Below are 19,069 nucleotides of genomic sequence, written 5' to 3' on the forward strand. Positions count from 1 at the left end.
ATTTGTCATCTCTAAGATTATGGATGTCAGGAGGGTTCGGAACTCTTTACAGTACTTGGTCCATTGAAAGGCTTTTGGAGGAGAGATCCTGGGTACCAGTGTATAGGATGCATGCCACCAATTTGATAAAAAAAATTCCACCGTGATCACCCGAAGAAGACGCTCCCGCGGTCCTTGGGTCCAGAGGCCCCTCGTGGAACGGGGGGTACTGTCACAGGGCTCCGGCGACGTGTTTCGCCTCTCCTGTGCCGCCGGCGCCCTGATCGGACACAGAGGCAGGCGCACTCCGCGTCCTGCTATGGCACAGAGCGGAGAGCCGCTCGGCATCCTCGTTGCTGGGGTAACAGGGGGCGGAGCGCGCCCGGCCGCACGCTCCCTCTCTGTGCGGCCGGCGTCCCCCGTTCCCATGGTGATGGGCAGAGGCTGAGCGCCGAGCTGGGCACTCGGCACTCGGCTGCAGTCTTGGTGGGAGTTCATGTGGCGCTGTCCACGTCACATGACCCCTACCATTCAGTATATAAACCGGCAACCTGCTGGCCACAGGTTTCCTGTGATTAAGTGTCTTTAGGCTATTGCTATTGATTTCCCTGCGCTAATTTGGATATTGACCCGTGCCTATTTTTTGACCCGCTACTGCCTGACGTGACCTCTTGGTTTGACCTTCGGCTTGTGACCTGACCTGTCTTTGTCCACTCCTGTGTACTGACGCTACCTCCTGGTTATTGACCCTTTGGCTTGTATTCGAACTCGTCTTGTTTCTCCCTGTGTAGACTCTTCCTCTGTGTTGATACCCCGGCCTTACCAGCCGCCCTCTTGACCATGCCTGGTCTTTTACTGTGTCACTGCTCTGCCTGCTATTCCATCTCTGTCCTCTCTGTCTCTCCGCACTTATCGAGGTCAGGGACCGCCGCCAAGTTGAGCTCCATTACCTATGACGGGCAAGTGCAAGTAGGTAGGGACAGAGGTGTGGGTGGCAGACAGTGGGTGCACATACTCCCTTCCTATCCGGCGGTGTGACACCTTCATGCTACTATGTGAACAGAAAAGTAAAAAAAAATAATAAATGGAAAAAAAGGGAAAAACATAAACAAAAATTGGCTGCTTTCTGAGGGGGTTAAAATTTGAAAAAAATTTAAATTGCTTTTTTACATGTACTATATAAATCTTGGTGCATTAAGCCCTAACTCACCAAAGAATTGTTTAGAATTCCAGAGAATTACATTTTTTCCAGTGTACAGTATGTCTAAGGGGAGTTACATACATAGTACAGGGGGTGGGCTCTGCCTTCATTTAAATAAGAAACTTGATCATCTAGTGTTACACTTGCAAGAGCTTTCTGAAAACTCCAAAGTTTGACTGAATGGGAATTTTGCCATGTACTTGTAAGTACATAAACCACTACCACTAACAATTGTCTTTTTATTCCTGCTGTCCTCTCTTGTTAATTTTTACATAGCCAAAATACAGAATGTGTAATAGATGATAATGTCCAGAAGATTATGCTGACTGTTATTTTAGAATAGATAGCATTATCATATTGCTGAGTACTATGAAATGGTTCAATATGAACCTGCCAAGTATGGATGTATAGGGAAATATTATTCAAACCTCAGATTATAACATTTGATTATACAGTTCTCCCAAAAACTCCCAATTTATTACAAATGGTGTATTTTTGTGATTTATTAGTTTGGGTTTGTAGATTTTGTGAATAATATAAATAGTTAGGCACTGAGGCTTTTTTTAAACCCTTTTGGTAACATTGCTGGATTTGGATGCAACAATTGCAATCACTTAGGCTCTAATAATATCAGTTATTTACTATTTACTATATTAAAAAAAAATTGAATTGAAATCAGGCAATTTATTAATTTCTGATTAGATTTCTTGTCTTTATACTTACTGGCAAGGTACCAAATGGTTTGCAAACCAAATGTCATAAAAGGATGGAGCATAAACTAATCATTGTAAGATAGCATACAGAGCAATTGAATCTAAGCATTCAGCTCTAGGAATTATATGATTATGAGTTTTATTAAATCTTCTGACTTCGATAGAAATCTATATTAAATAATGACTATTAAAATACTTGTAATAATGTATAATGTGTATATATATACAGTACAGACTAAAAGTTTGGACACACCTTCTCATTCAAAGAGTTTTCTTTATTTTCATAACTATGAAAATTGTAGATTCACACTGAAGGCATCAAAACTATGGCATCCACACATGTGGAATTATATACATAATAAACAAGTGTGAAACAACTGAAAATATGTCATATTCTAGGTTCTTCAAAGTAGCCACCTTTTGCTTTGATTACTGCTTTGCACCCTCTTGGCATTCTCTTGATGAGCTTCAAGAAGTAGTCCCCTGAAATGGTTTTCACTTCACAGGTGTGCCCTGTCAGGTTTAATAAGTGGGATTTCTTGCCCTATAAATGGGGTTGGGACCATCAGTGGCGTTGAGGAGAAGTCAGGTAGATACACAGCTGATAGTCCTACTGAATAGACTGTTAGAATTTGCATTATGGCAAGAAAAAAAGCAGCTAAGTAAAGAAAAACGAGTGGCCATCAATACTTTAAGAAATTAAGGTCAGTCAGTCAGCCGAAAAATTGGGAAAACTTTGAAAGTAAGGGCTATTTGACCATGAGTGATGGGGTGCTGCGCCAGATGACCTGGCGTCCACAGTCACCGGACCTGAACCCAATCGAGATGGTTTGGGGTGAGCTGGACCGCAGAGTGAAGGCAAAAGGGCCAACAAGTGCTAAGCATCTCTGGGAACTCCTTCAAGACTGTTGGAAGACCATTTCAGGTGACTACCTCTTGAAGCTCATCAAGAGAATGCCAAGAGTGTGCTAAGCAGTAATCAAAGCAAAATGTGGCTACTTTGAAGAACCTAGAATATGACATATTTTCAGTTGTTTCACACTTGTTTGTTATGTATATAATTCCACATGTGTTAATTCATAGTTTTGATGCCTTCATAGTCATGAAAATAAAGAAAACTCTTTGAATGAGAAGGTGTGCCCAAACTTTTGGTCTGTACTGTATATATATATATATATATATATATAGTATAAAATGTATTGTAATAATGTTTACTATTTCTATATCTGTTACTCGCGTACTGCTGCAGCTCTCAGGTCTCCCTGCGTCAACGTTCAGTTTGTTTACTAGCGCTCCCTCCTGCCAGGAAGCCTGCTCTCTCACCCCTATCTGTGGTATTGCACATATCTACTGTAGGGGCACAATGTGGGCATATCTACTGTGGGGGCACAATGTGGGCATATCTACAGTGAAAGGGTCATCATTTGTGTATAATTACTGTACTGTAAGCGGGCACAGTGTGGGCATAACTACTGTGTTTGGGGCACATGGTGGGCATAACTACTGTGTGGGGGCACAATGTAGATATAACTTCTGTGTGGGGGCACTGATGGGACTGGGTGGGATTAGGCATGTACAGATATACATCGGGTGGAGTTAGAAGCATGGCATAGGTGTGGCAGGTATGTATTAACACATTTTTTTGTCTGTCACATTTTTTTTTTACGATAAATTTACAAAATGTTGCACACTATTTGTTACATTTGTCGCACAGATTTGTAAATCAAAAACCTAACCTAATTCATTGTAGGTTTACTGCAGTCCATATTCCACCAGGGGACTGGAGTACTTGTGACTTTTTTTGGGAAAAAAGTCAGAATAATAAGTATGTCTAAAAATGAAGCACTGCCCACAAAACATATGTTTAACTTTGAGTAAATGCAATTTGACAGGAATGGAGCAACACCCCATCCCTAAAAATTTTGTAAATGTTTACTCCACAGACAAAAAAGCCAAAAACATGTCAATTTTGAGTGCAGCACAATTGATACATTACTCCCTAAGTTTACAGTCTACAGAATCTGTAAATCTGCACCAGATTTATTTCATGTTTATGAGACCACACTTAACCCTCATTAACCACTGACTAGAGTAAGTAGGGAAATTGACAGCTATGCAGCTGACTGCAGAATGGTGGTGTCAGACTTACCATCTATTAGCAACTAATTATCTACAAGTATAGCCAGGGAATACTGGAGTAAAATGAAATGAGAGTACTCTGTATTCCTTGGCAGGCTGCATTTGTTGCACACCGTGGAAGCAAACCTCAATATTTCTTACATGCAGCATTATAGCATGAACTATTTTTGACATAGATAAAATAATACTAGTTATTTTTAAGCACATAAATGAATTTGTGTTATGTCAGCACTTCATGCCTGCCTCTGTCCTGCTGTCCCTGTGGACCAGGATGCTGCATCACTCAGAATGCCGCCTGGTGTCCTGTTCACCGGCATCCTCTGTAAGTTGCAGCCTCCATGCTCTTGACTAGTCTTTCAGCCTCTGTCCCCTTAGGCCCCTTTCACACGAGCGAGTATTCTGCGCGGATGCGATGCGTGAGTTCAACGCATTGCACCCGCACTGAATACTGACCCATTCATTTCTATGTGGCTGTTCACATGAGCGGTGATTTTCACCCATCACTTATGCGTTGCGTGAAAATCGCAGCATGCTCTATATTCTGCGTTTTTCACGCAACGCATGCCCCATAGAAGTGAACGGGGTTGCTCCCCTGCAGTGAAGTACACATCCCTACGCACGGTTTGAAGGATGAATACCAGGGAAGCATCACAATTACGCCCTTAGGGTAAGCCCAAAGTCAAACCAGTTAGGTGGCACAGTGGGTCCACACTCCACTGCCTCATTACAATATGATATATTTTTAATAATTTAAAGGTGCTGCCCCACCATAGCAACTTACTTAACAGGATAGATATGTGTTTAATTTCTAGGTCCTCCATTACTGAGCCCCCTCTGATCCCGAGAATGGAATTTGAATGGAGGAACAGTCATGAATGTACGGCATTTGTTCTCTATGGGACTAATTGTCATAGAGAATGAAAAGAGAGGCAGAGAGCATGTGTAGCCATAACTCCGTTCAGAGGGGACTTGGAACCCCAATTCTCATGATTAATGGGGATCTATACTGATTGAATACTCATCATCTACCTTGTGGATAGGTGGGACAATTCCTTTAAAGGCTATGGACACCTCTGTCATGGAAAAAATTGTTTTACATCATCTTAAATAAAATAAAAAAGCCTTCAGTCTACAATCTTCCTTCTTGGATTCATTTTTCGACCACTGATAGTTGTCAGTGCCATTTAACCAGGGGCAAATGGTGCTTGTGTACAAGAATCCCTGTCATCAGGCACTCTGACATTTGCAGAACAGTTTTCAACTTCAGCCTTTTGCCCTGCGTTCCTGTACAGTCCTGCAATCACATGTCTGTGATTATTATTGTACATTGAGGTTTTGCCACAAATCATGGCAAAAATGCAAAAAAAAGAAATAGCAATGTTGAATGATCCCCAACAGGAACAGATCCTATTCTTTATAGGAATAGTGCACAGTACCACTTCTCTTGTCCTGTATACTGGGTGTAAATTTCAGTATTTACTCGTATTCTGTGCAAATAGATGCTGCACCATACCACTTCTCCTGTCCTGCATACTGGGTGTAATTTTCAGTATCTGCTCTTATTCTCTTTATATGGACACTGCACAGTACCACTTCTCCTGTCCTGTGTACTGGGTGTAATTCTCAGTATCTGCTCTAATTCTGTGTATACAGACACTGCACAGTACCACTTATCTTGTCCTGTATACTGAGTGTAATCCTAAGCATCTGCTCTTATTCTGTATATAGACACTGCACAGTACCACTTCTCCTGTCCTGTATACTGAGTGTAATGCTCAGCATCTGCTCTTATTCTCTATATACAGACACTGCACAGTACAACTTCTCTTCTTAGGTGTGCTGGGTGTAATCCCCAGTATCTGCTCTTATTCTCTATATACAGACACTGCACAGTACCACTTCTCTTGTTACATGTGCTGGGTGTAATCTTCAGTATATGCTCTTATTCTGTATATACAGACACCTCACAGTACCACTTCCCTTGTTACAGATATAGTAGAGTTAACACTCATGCTTTATGAGATGTGTTATCTAAACTAAATGCGTTAACACCTTCAATTGCTTTTCAATGGCTTTTGTTTCATGATAACACGATGAGTTAAGAAATTTGAGTTAAGAGTTTGAGTGTTAACCCTGCTACATCTCTATGTATACTGGGTGTAATCCTCAGTGTGCAGGAGCCAGTCGACGGGTGTGGTTGTGTGTGGAGGAGCTCCTGCTAATTGCTGACAGACTTCCAGGGATTTTTTCAACTTTCCCAGCCCAGGCCCTGCCTCTCCCCAGGGAGCTGGTAGGGTCCTGGGCCATGAAGCGACTGAAGACCCAGGATCCTACTTCCCTGGGGAGGGCGGCAGGAGGTAGGGGAGGTGAGCTACCGGCCTCAGTTCCATCTTCCGCCTCGGGGGTCAGAAGATCCAGCAGGAGTAGTGGTGCAGCGGCCCCTGCAGGCCCCGGAGGTGAAGCCGTGTCCATCGCCGGCAGTTCCAGGAGGGCGGACAGTAGCCCTCCAAGAGGTACGCGGAGTGCTCCTGGGGGTGGGCTGGTTCCGGTTGAGGCTGACTGGGGCAGCATGAAGCCCCAGGAACTAATCGCCGTTTACAGCTCCCGGACCACGGCCTACCTCCGGGAGTATGAGGAAGCGAATAGGACCCTCAAGAAGCTTAGGGAGAACTTAAAGCTTGAGAGAGGGAAGGTGGACAAAGCGGCAAGAAAAAACAGGCCAGAAATATAAAAAAAAATAAAAGGCTTAAAATAAATTATTAAAGTGCTGCAAGAAAGAATGGAGGCCATTCTGGAAAACAGTGGTCCCTTTAAAGAAAAGCTCATGAACGATGAAAGGTTCAATGAAATGGCTGGAAGCCAAAAACAGCAAGAAGATGACTCCTCTAGTGAAGAGGAAGAGTCGGACATGGGGGGGGGCAACCTGCGGAAACTGGTATCGCCACAGGTATCACCGCAGAGCAGGTATGCCTGCCCCCCACTAGTTCTGACGAGGAAATAGAGTACAGTGAGAGCAGCGGAGTTGGGGGGCAGCTTATGGCCGAAATACGCCACCTGGAGTCCCCCAAAATTTGTGAGGACATTTGCTTTGGTGACTAATTACCGGAAGATGAGCCGATAGGAAAAAGGATAAAGACAAAGACATTAAAGCCAGAGGTGAGGTATGTCTATGTGACCCACCCTGCGTGCCCTGGGCCGTCTGAAAAGTAACGGTGACGGTAACTTGCAGCGGCAACTTCTAGAGGCTCTTAGGAGAGGGGAGAATTCCATTACAGTAGGGGGGCAGCAGGTGGATCCATCCTTCTGGATAGACAGGCATGGCCTGCGTGCCTTCCGAGAGCAAGGCGGGGGCGAGACCACCTGGTCCTCATCCACAACCGGCCCCGGGTCAACCAGACGGAATGTTGTCTGTCTGAAATGGAGAGGCAATGAAGCGTGCCCTACCAGGAAGAGGGTGGCAGAGCTTCTCTTTCGGATGGGCATCAGAGCATGTGACATCTTTGCCCTGATACATCCGTATGGCACCCGGGAGTTTGATGTCAGTTTTGCCCGGCCAGAGGGTCTTGAACTTTTCTGGTCTGGGTATGAACTTTCAAAAGACCAGCCGGACTGGCAGGGTTTTTTTTGTGCAAGCGATAACCCGCCAGAATGAGGTCAAGAAAGTGACCGTTCTGACCCGTAACGAGTCACTTTCTTGTGTTGACATCTTGACCTGGTTGAGCAGGTACGGGGGCGTCCAGGGTCTCCCTAGCAAGAACCTGGATGAGTTTGGCATCTGGTCGGGTGCCTGGACATTTCAGATTAAGTTGAAACATTCAGGGGGGTCGGTTTCCCACATACCATCATCTGTTTTCCTTGGTCGGGATAGGATCATGGTGTTCTACAGGAGGCAGCCTAAGCTGTGTTACAAGTGCGGCAGCCCTTCGCACTTCAGCGCCAGCTGCCAAGTGCAGAGGTGCGCGTTGTGCGGGGGTGAAGGCCATCTAGCTGCATCTTGTGGGCAGATTAGATGCAACCTGTGTGGTGAGCTAGGGCACCCGTTCAGTCGTTGCCCTCGCTCTGTCGCCAACGTGGCTCGTGCATGCGCGGAGGCGAGCCGGGAGGCCCCCACCGCCGAGGCGAGTGCTGGCAAAGGCGACAGGGCAGTGGGGTCGATGAAGAGAAAAGACGGCCCGTCCCAGCAGAGACGGAGGGAGAGGCGTCAGATGGAGAGGGGGCAGGTGGAACCCCGTCCTGGGGTGATGCCTGTGCCCTCCCAAGAGAATGCCTCTCCTAGAGCTGAGACCCTGGGGGATATCGAGGGGAATGAGGAACTCAGGAGACTAGACCATTCCGAGGTGACTCTGTCCTCTTGCTACGAGAGTGCAACAGAGGGGAGTGAATAAGAAGGAAACGTCTGACCAAAAAAAGATCTAGCCCGACTAGAGTTCCTGTGGAAGGCAAAGCCAGCTCCCCCCTGGACCTCTCTAATTCTGACTCTCTTCCCCTGGATCTTTCCAACCGGTACCTCACCTTGGATGAGATCTCCGCCTCCTCTTCTTCCGGGAAGGAGGTTGAAGGTGGGGGGCCGGAGGGGCAAGAGAAGGAGCCTCTGGAAGGGCCCGCGCCTCCCTCCGGTGAGGATGCAAGGTCCCCGGGAGGTGGGGCGGGTCCAGACACTGGGAATGGGAATGACAAGGGTGGTGCGAAGGGGGAGGCGGTGGTGACTAATGAGATGGACACCACTGTCTATCTCAAAAGAAATCTTGCCACCTTAGGGGGTAGCCCCAAGAGGGGTAAGAAGAAGAAGAAGAAGGGGAAGGGAAGGAAGAAGGCCGTCTAACTTAATCACTCTGTATGGCGGCACTCACTCCGTTGACGCTGGCGACCATTAATGTCGCCAGTATTAAATCGGATGCGGCTAGGTTTGCAGCCTTTGATTTTCTCAGCCAGGTTGAAGCTGACATTTTATTTTTGCAAGAGACCAGGCTGCCAGATTTGGCGGCTGTATATAAAGCAAAAAAGGAATGGAGGTGCGGTCCATCATATTGGTCTCTTGCGGCTGAGCCGTATAGCAGAGTGGCGGTTCTTTTTACAGCACCAGTAGAAAGCCGACGAGTGATTGAGTTAGAAATGGGGAGGTGTTTGATTTTAGATGTCCTCATGAAGGGTCAAGAGCTTCGCCTGATAAACATCTATGGTCCCCAAACCAGGTGGGATCGGAAGCGTCTCTTTATGAGGATCAAACCTTTCCTTTTTACGAGTCGGCAGGTGGTCTTTGGCGGGGACTTTAATACAGTCACAAGGTCCCAAGACCGGGGAGGCGCCAGAGACCGTCTGGCTTATGATAGTGTATCCCTGAATAGCATAGCTAGCGAGGCTCGCCTGGTGGATGTCCACATTAGGCACACCCCAGGCCACGGTGGTTTCACTTATTATAGAGGTAGTCAGATTAGGTCTAGAATAGACAGGTTTTATTTAAAGGAGGAGACTACTTTTTCACCTTTAGAGGTGGTAGAGGTGGAATTCTCCGATCACTGTATGATTATGTTCTCTTTGAATGTTGCAGAATCCCCCCAAATGGGAAGAGGCTATTGGAAGCTAAATTCGGCCCTCCTGGAGGAAGCAGAGGTGAGACAATCCTTTGAGGAATTCCTTCAGAGTCAGATAGAGTTGCTGGATCTTTGTGACACTAAGTCGGAGTGGTGGGAGATATTCAAAGATCGGGTGGCAAAATTCTTCCGCCAGCTCTCGAGCCTCAGGTCCCTGGACAAGTACCGCTTGTATCAGGGTCTGAGGAGGAAACTCGAACAACTGGTCTCGACTGGAGGTAGCCGAGAGGATATCTCCAGGGTGAAATCTTTGCTTAAGAGGTGCCAGTACGATAGGCACACATTTTTGGTTTTTGAGAGGGATTTCGCGAAGTACCGCTCGCTCGACCCTTACAGAAACTGTAAGATGTCAGTGAAAAGTAAGTTGGTGATGGGACTAGTCGATGGTACGGGATCTCTGGATAGGTCCAGATCAGGGATCTTGGAAATCATCAAGTCCTTCTACTCGTGCCTCTTGAGGAAGAAGGATCTGAATCGGGACAGGATTTCGGCTTTCCTGGCTGAAACCATCCCTGAGTCAAGAGTAGACCGCTCTTTTGACGTTTTGATAGAAGAAATCAGAGAAGAGGAAGTCAGCCTGGCGATCGAAGGGCTTGCCCTAAAGAAGTCGCCAGGCCCGGATGGCTTAACATCCGAGTTTTATAAGACCTTTAAGGACTCCTTGGTTCCCCTCTTGACTAAGGTATTCAATGAGTGCCTTTCCTCGGGTGCTCTGCCAAAGTCAATGAGGAGGTCAGCTCTAATCCTTATATCAAAGGGTAAAGATCCGAGCCGTATTGAGAATTGGCATCCCATAGCGCTTCTCAGTACGGACAGAAAGATCCTGGCCAAGATACTGTTTAATCGGTTGGTGCAGTTTGCACCCCGGCTCCTTTCAGAGACCCAACATTGCTCGGTTCCAGGCCGAAGCAAGTTTAGTGCTGTGCTCGGTGTCCGAGAGGCAGTGGAACGGAGTAGGGCGGGTAACTGGAAGGGGTACATGCTGGCCTTAGATCAGGCAAAGGCTTTTGATCGGGTTAACCACGAGTACCTCTGGGCAGTCCTTCTGAAATATGGCCTGCCGGGAGGGTTTGTCGATTGGTTAAAGATCTTGTATGCGGGGGCAGAGAGTTTCCCGCTGGTGAACGGTTGGTCTGGCAGCCCTTTTGAGGTTGGGTCTGGAGTCCGCCAGGGTTGTCCATTGAGCCCGCTCTTATACGTGTTTGCGATTGATCCTTTTATTAGGAGGATTGATCGAGGACCGTTAGCGGGAGTCTGGAGGAGCCAGAAGCCACTCTGAGGGTGGTGGCGTATGCCGATGACGTCACTGTTTTCGTGTCCTCGGGAGGGGAGGTGGAATACGTGATGTCGGAGGTAGAACGCTACTCGGAAGTCTCCGGGTCCGTGATTAGCCGGGATAAGTGTGAGAGTCTCTGGCTGGGAGGGGGTGATCCATCTTTCGGTCTCCCGGACACCCTCCCAGAGCCCCAGTCGTCAGCCAAAGTCCTAGGCGTTCAATTCGGCCATGGGGATTATCCCACCCAAAATTAGGACAGCAGGCTCATGATCGCCGCTCAGAAGGTTGACCAGTGGAAGGGTTGGTCTTTGACCCTCAGGGAAAGCGTGAACCTGATCAAGACTTACCTTCTCCCTTTGCTTATCTATTTGGCCAGTGTATGTGTCTTGCCAGAACCTCTCTGGACTCGGGTTTACAGTCTGTTCTTCCAACTGTTATGGGGGAATAGGCTGAACCTAGTCAAGAGAGAGGTGACATACCGTACGAGGAGATTAGGGGGGTTGGGTATGGTCAACCCCGTGGTGTTCCTCTTTGTTAAGATCAACCTGGCAAACCTCTGGAAAGAGAGGGCTCCTCCGCGGGTAGTCTCTTGCAGGGGTTGGTTTTGGCCTTTCTTCCAGGAGTGGGAGACAGGAGGTCAAGTGAAGGATTTGCGTACACCTCACGGATATCTTCCGGCTTATGTCACCCCGATTCTGAAGGTGATCCGCCGGTGGGGTTTGGGAGTGAGGGAAATCAAGACCCAGTCAAAGAGATCCCTTGACGAGAGGGTCTTGTTGACCCACTTCCAGAAGCCCCTGGCCCTTAAGGATTGCCCAAGCCGGGATCTAGACAAGGGGTCACAGTTGTTAAATTCGGCAAGATCCCCTTGAAGTTTTGGGACTTGGCTTGGCGCTGCTTTCACGGGAAGCTGTATGTAAGGGACAACTTGAAGTACAGGAACTCTGATTAAAGGGGTTATCCCCGGGAGGAGTGTGGCGACATACTAGAAAGTATGGAGCACTTCCTGCTTCAGTGTCCCTTTAATACGGAGGTATACAAATGGGTGGGTGCATCCATTGGCTGGCCTAGGCTAGCCAACCTCTCCTATGCGGAATGGGCTTATGGAGCATTCAAAGGTTTGGGAAGAAGGGACCCATGCACAGCTTTTATAGTTAGCATAGTGGTCAGGTACTTCACATGGAACGCACAGTGTTTAGTTTCAACCCAGCAGAAAGTCCTCCCTGTGGAAGAGGTGTTTAGGAACATTCTAGGTAACCTGGCGAAGGTTCGCTCTCTTGAGTGCGAGAAGGTGGGTACGGATGGGGTCTCTTACCTCTAGAGAGGCTTCACCTTTGATGTGCCTTAGCCTCAGTAGCACTTTTCCTGGTGTTGGGCTGAGGCTTTCACACTAGGTTTTTGTTTTGTATTTAAGATGAGCTTTTGAAGAAAGGTTTGCAAATGACTGAACTTGGGCCTTCGGGTGGATTTTAATATTGGTTTGTATAGATTGATATGGTTGTTATAAGATGTATATATTGTATGATTGGGTAAGTGGGGTGTAGTTAGGTTGGGTGGGATGGGGGGGTTCATATTTTCGTATGGGGAGGCCTGCATCCAGCCCTGGACAATGTGGACATGGGAGGACATGAGGCGAGGGGCTGGGTGTGAGTGGTGGAGGAAGGACTGGCCTCATGGAGGGACAAGAGGCGGAGGTTGGCCCTGGGTGAAGGTGATGGGATAGATAGATTGGTAGGGTTAGTATAGATTCGTGTTTTCTCATATACAGTATATGTGTGTGTATAAAAAAATATATAATTTTTTTTTTATTATTGTTATTTGATATTTCTATTATGATTTCTATTATTTTTTAATTTGTGTTTATTATTATTTATTGTGACAAGTTGTTATTTATCTTCTGAGCAATTTGTATAAATTTGTATATAGTCGGGGTTCAGCCGGATCGGATGTTTAGGTTAGGCTAGTTTCATTTCTCCTTTTTAGTAGGTATGAATGAGATAGTATGCATGTAGCTGGGCCAGTAGGGTAAGTGTATATACTTTATACCTTGTTTTATATCTTGTTTGGAAAATTTATGGCAAAGTTTTTGTATTTTTGCATAAAATTATAGAGTTCCTCAGTGTCACTTCTCTTGTTATGTATACTGGGTTTAAATTTCAGTGTATGAATTTACACTGTATATGGAGACACTGCACAGTATCACTTCTTTTGTTATGTATACTGGGTGTAATTCTCAGTGTATGACTTTACACTATATATGAAGACACTGCACAGTATCACTTCTCTTGTTATGTATACTGGGTGTAATTCTCAGTGTCTGATATTACACTGTATATGAGGACACTGCATAGTACCATAAGGCACAAACCCTTTAATTTAATGCTCTTCCATTTGAATATAAAAATATACACTATACAGTGGTCTTTCAAGCTGCAATTGCCTGGAGTTACAACATTTTCTGAATGAAGTGGTATTTCTTTGGACATTGTATCTTGAAACCACATTCAGTAGTTAAAGCCACAGATGATACAGATGTGTAACTTATGTGATAGGGGGATGGTCCAGCCAATCATCATGGACATTTTGCAATGAAAACAATTTTATTACTGATGTGCATGCACTGATTGGCTGTCTAGAAGCACCTCTCTACAACACAATACCAGCATGAATTGCTCCCTTGTATACCTGGTGAGGGCAGCTTAAGGACTTATGCACATGGCCATAGCCATTTTTGCGGATCTGCAGAACACAAATACCGCCCATGTGTGTTCTGCATTTTGCAGAACTGAAAGTATTGCCATCTAAAACAGTTCTATACTTACCTGCAAAATGGAAGAATAGAACATGTTCTATTTTTTTGTGGGTGCCGCAGAACGGACATATGGATGCAGACAGCACACAGTGCTTCATGCTCTTACAATATAGCTTTGTGTGAAGTGAATATTTTTTATGATGCAGGGGTCGCTACTTTGTGCTTTCTATGGCCAGAGGAATTTTCTTTGGCTTTTCTTTGCAGATCATTAAGGAGAGTAGTGTAATGTACTGGCAGGTTTGCAGTGCCTTTCATAAAAGCTTCTAAGTCTTTATTTTATCCTCTTTCCTGGATATAGGTCAGAAAAATAATATCCATTATTCGGAAAAAAATATTTGTTGGGGTTAATAACTAGCATGTCTAGTAAATGTTGAGGGATTATTTGTGAAATATGCTTTGCACAGTTAAATCTTGTGCAGAACTTAATTCCACCCCTTACACCCAAGTCTCCTGGTGCAAATTAGGGTACGGCTACACGGCGACATATGTCACAAGACAGCAAGATGCAGGAACGTTGTGGAATACAGTACATACGATTTGTCTGTAACTTGCTGATCCGTGGCTATTTTAGATCTTTGATTTGGTTGTGTGCCTGTTGTGCATGATTTCTATTACAGCCAGTGGTTGAAAAGTTGCGCGCAACCTGAAACACAAAATCACAAAATGTCTAGATTTTTTGTGACTGTCGTGTCACAGCATGTTGAGTTTTGCGTTCCAACACCATTGACAATGATCAGAACAAATCTTGCAAAAAATTGTAGCCCTACATGAAAACATACAGTACTGTGTAAAAGGTGTGTAAAATAGCTGCAAAGTGAGAAAACTTTCCAAAATAGATGTGGTAATTGTTTATTTTTATCAGGTAACAAGAAGCAAAGTGAGTGAACAAAAGCTAAATCTAATATTACATTTGATGTGACCACCCTTCAAAACAAGTTCTTCTAGGTACACTTGCAAAACGTGTTTGAAGGAACTCAGCAGAAAGGTTGCTTAAAACATCTTGGAAAACATACCACAGATCTTCTGTGGTTGGAGGTTTGGTCAAATCCGTCGGTCTCTTCATTGAATCCCAGGCAGACTGGACGGTGTTGAAATCAGGGCTCTGTGGCGGCCATATCACCTCTTCCAAGATTCATTGTTCTTCTTTAGGCTGAAGGTAGTTCTTAAGGGCATGGCCATTGCTGCTGGATAGCAAGGTCTTTGTAAAAAATGTACCTTGTACTAACTTTGTCTACATGATAAATAACATGTTTTTGAGGTGAGACAACCCATTTAATGACATTAGCTGTACGTATGGGGTGGTTGTCCTGCTGCAGGATATATTTGGAGCCAGTCAGATGCGCGCTTGATAGTAATGCAAGTTGGATAACTACCGTATTTTTCGCCCCCTAAGACGCACTTTTTTCCCCCGAAAAGTGTGTGGGGGGGAATGCCCCTGCGTCTTATGGGGTAATTCTGCCATTTTACATCGCAGACTGCGATGTATTAGCTGGAGGGGGAGGGAGGAGGGGTCGGTGTCATGCAAATGCCGGTGCGGTCACTGTACTCCAGCCCCGCCGCTCACTCACTGCTTTATTGCTTAAACATTTTATAATAATAGCTTTAATTGGCATTCCGATCCGATCCCCAGCCCCATCTGTACTACCGTACTTACTAAATGTCCTGTAGCAGGCAGAGCAGGGCAGGCGGCCGGCCGTAACTCACTGATGTCACGTGCCTGCGCCTCCTACTTCATTCATAAAGTAGGCGGCGCAGGCACATCACGTGACATCAGTGAGTTCCGGTCAGCCGCCTGCCCTGCTCTGCCTGCTACAGGACATTTAGTAAGTACGGTAGTACAGATGGGGCTGGGGATTGAAACATCAATTAAAGCTATTATTATAAAATGTTTAGGCATTAAGGAAGTGAGTGAGCGGTGGGGCCGGAGTACAGTGAGCACATGGGCCCTGCCGCATTTGCATGACACCGGCCCCTCCTCCCTCCCCCTCCCTCCCCCTCCCTCCCCCTCCCACAGGTTTAGCTATGGTATATTAGGGCATCTGTGGATGCCACTATTATGGGGTGGGGGATATGTGGATGGCACTGTTATGGGGTGGGGGATATGTGGATGGCACTGTTATGGGGTGGGGGATCTGTGGGTGACACATATATATATAGCAGTGCCATCCACAGAACCACCCCCCATAACAGTACTATCCACAGATCCCCCTCCATAACAGTGCCATCCACAGATCACCCCCCCATAACAGTGCCATCCACAGATCCCCCCATAACAGTGCCATCCACAGATCCACCCACCATAACAGTGCCATCCACAGATCCCCCTCCATACCAGTGCCATCCACCGATCACCCCACCCCATAACAGTGCCATCCACAGATCCCCCATAACAGTGCCATCCACAGATCCCCCCATAACAGTGCCATCCACAGATCCCCCCATAACAGTGCCATCCAAAGATCCCCTCCATAACAGTGCGTCCTCCACAGATCCCCCATAATAGTGTCATGCACAGACCACCATTAGTTCAAAACCCACCAAAAGCACACCTTTTGGTTAAAAAAAATTTTTTTTCTTATTTTCCTCCTCAAATACCTAAGTGCGTCTTATGGGTCGGTGCGTCTTATAGGGAGAAAAATACGGTATCTGCCTGTACTTTGCAGCACTAGCTTCTTAACATTAGGCAGATTTTATATTTGTAGGCTGCAAGATAGCATCTCTGTAATGCCCTTTATGACATCTAAATTGTGGCTACCTTTTATTCAGAATTACCTGTTATACATTGCTTACTGTATTGCACTATAGTAATAAACCTTGAGTTCAGAATCTACAGTAAATAGCTAGAATATGTCTTCAGATAGCTAAATGGTCTATCATTTGCAACCATAAGGAGGAAGATCTACATACAAGGAACCCTTCTAGAAACCTCTTACTCAAAAATGATCTTCTAAAGGGGTTTTCCTCCCAAACAACATAACCACTATACATAGTATATGATGAAATCTGTCAGAGAACATCTGGGTGGTTTTGTCAAAGATGTAGGGGGATATTTATCAAGAGCAGTGTTTCCTACACCAGTCTTGATATTCCCTGTGCTACTGAAGGGTTGCGCCTAATTTATGGAAAAGCACAGGCCTCATCATATATTAGGTGCATCCTCTGCAGCCAGTGTGCCTAATCTGAAAATCAAGATTTCTGTCTTTATTTTCACCAGAAAACTGGCATGAATGAAGATAAAAGTGCTGGACCCACTGGTCCCACTCCTTCCCTGCCCTCACTACACCCCCTTTTTGGAAAGTGGTGAGGGTGGTGTACAAATGCCATTTCCGACAATATTTTGTCACACTGCCATTTAGAAAGTCATAAACAATAATAAATCTCCCCTGTAGTTTTTGTAAGAGGTTCCACTGTACCAGTATAGTTAACCAATAAATGTTTTCAGTATACTAGCTATTCCCCATAAAAAAATAAAATTTTAGAAATACCAACACAAAATTTCACAAGAATAATGTTATAGAAAATATCTAAATTGTAATGACATTTTTCATTGAAGCCTCTCCATATTACTGGAATGTTCTGTGGACATAATCTGCACTAAGGAAAAAGAATAGAAACAATTGGCAAGACACCTAGCACATTTTCTTTAATCACATTAAGTCATAGCTTGGCTTAGAGCAACCATTTGTAACACTGCCACCTCCATGTGTAGGCATCTCGGTCTCAATTATATACTATAATCCCTTATCCAAAAGCATGGCCATATTTCCAGGAGGTGTGCCAGCAGGCAACATACTTAAGTTATCCTACATTATCTTTTCAAGGTATGTATTAATGAACGTCTGTAAATTCGGGATCATCCACATGGCTAAAAAATCTAGCTAAAATTCTTATGGAATGATATAGTTGAGAAATGAGTTTCAACTCGTTATACGCTTTCAGAAACAATTTCTGAGTTTAATCCATCTTGCTCTTTCCCCCACCTGGCTTTATTTATCTCACTGTGCTGTGCAACATACTGTAGGTACTTTTCAGATTGTTGTATTGTACCTTTTTGCATAACACTTACAGCAGGGCCCATTACTGTTTCTTAACCATTTCCTGATTGGGAGATTTCCCGTTCTTGTGTTTTTGTTTTACATTCCCTGCCTTCCCGGAGCCATAACTTTTTTCCATTCACATTTGAGCTGTATGAGGCTAGTTTTTTGTGGGACAAGTTGTACTTTCTAATGCCACTATTAAATATTGCATACCATGTAGTGAGAAGCTGGAAAAAAAAAAATGGGGTGTAATTGAAAAAAATAAATAAATGCAATTCTGCCACAGTTTTATGAGTTTTGTCTTTATTGTTTTAATGAAATCCCCTATGAGTCTCTGCAATTACAGTGATATGACATTCATATATTCTATATTCTGACCCCCATAACTTTTTATAATTATGTAGGAACAAATAGATGTAATACTAGCGCTGCCACCACAGACTGGTGGTCAATCCTTTTATTAACACTTATTGATGCAGCTGCTGGATTTGTACGGGTGGATTGTCAACCCTTGAGATGTTATATAGGTATATGGATAAAAGAGCTGTAAACCCGCGCTGACTAAAAGTACTCAAATATGACCAACGCTCCTGGTTAATATATATTATTACTTAGTCACAGTTAGAGTTTTTACCTGCTCCAGGCGTGCTCAGGTAAGCTGGATTACATACAAGCTGGTTGGTGCTTGCGTGAACCGTGAATTCCGAAACGCGTCGGAAATAGTGTGGACCTAGGAGGCATCTGTAGCAAGCACAGTGTGACATCACTCAGAAGAAGCTGTCTCCCTAACAACATCAAGCGGCTTCTAACCACACGCGCGAGCTACCAGCTGGAGCCGCGAGCACGTGAGTGACAGAAGCCTGAAGATATCGCAAAGATACCGTGGAATGACTGCGAGAGGACGCAAGCACCAACCAGCTTGTATGTAATCCGGCTTACCTGAGCACGCCTGGAGCAGGTAAAAACTCTAACTGTGACTAAGTAATAATATATATTAATCAGGAACATTGGACATATTTGAGCCATTTTAGTCAGCGCGGGTTTACAGCTCTTTTATCCATTTTTTATAATTATGTCTAGGATGCTTTGTTGGGGCTCATTTTTTTGCTGCCAGTCTGTAGTTTTTATTAATAGCACTGGAATCTGTATGACTTTTTGATCACGTTTTAGTCACTGTTTTTGGAAGGTAAGGCAACAAAAAAAATTATAAATTGGCCATTTTATTTTTTCCTGTTACAGCATTTATCATACGGACTAAAACATTTATATTTTAATAGTTGCAGTGTTTTGGGATGCAGCGATGCCTATTTTGAATTTTTAT

General features: G+C 44.9%; 1 protein-coding gene across 1 annotated transcript in view; it reads left to right on the forward strand.

Moving 5' to 3' along the window:
* The first annotated feature begins 1,298 nt into the window (after positions 1-1,298).
* The window catches only part of LOC121002731 (collagen alpha-6(VI) chain-like), a 300,596-nt gene continuing 282,825 nt past the window's right edge, over positions 1,299-19,069 (forward strand). The window contains exon 1 of the mRNA XM_040434227.1: positions 1,299-1,382. The gene's annotated coding sequence lies outside the window, so the exon portion shown is untranslated. The remainder of the gene's footprint in view (positions 1,383-19,069) is intronic.

The sequence above is a fragment of the Bufo bufo genome, chromosome 5 (assembly GCF_905171765.1).
Source record: "Bufo bufo chromosome 5, aBufBuf1.1, whole genome shotgun sequence".
In the NCBI taxonomy this organism is placed as follows: domain Eukaryota; kingdom Metazoa; phylum Chordata; class Amphibia; order Anura; family Bufonidae; genus Bufo; species Bufo bufo.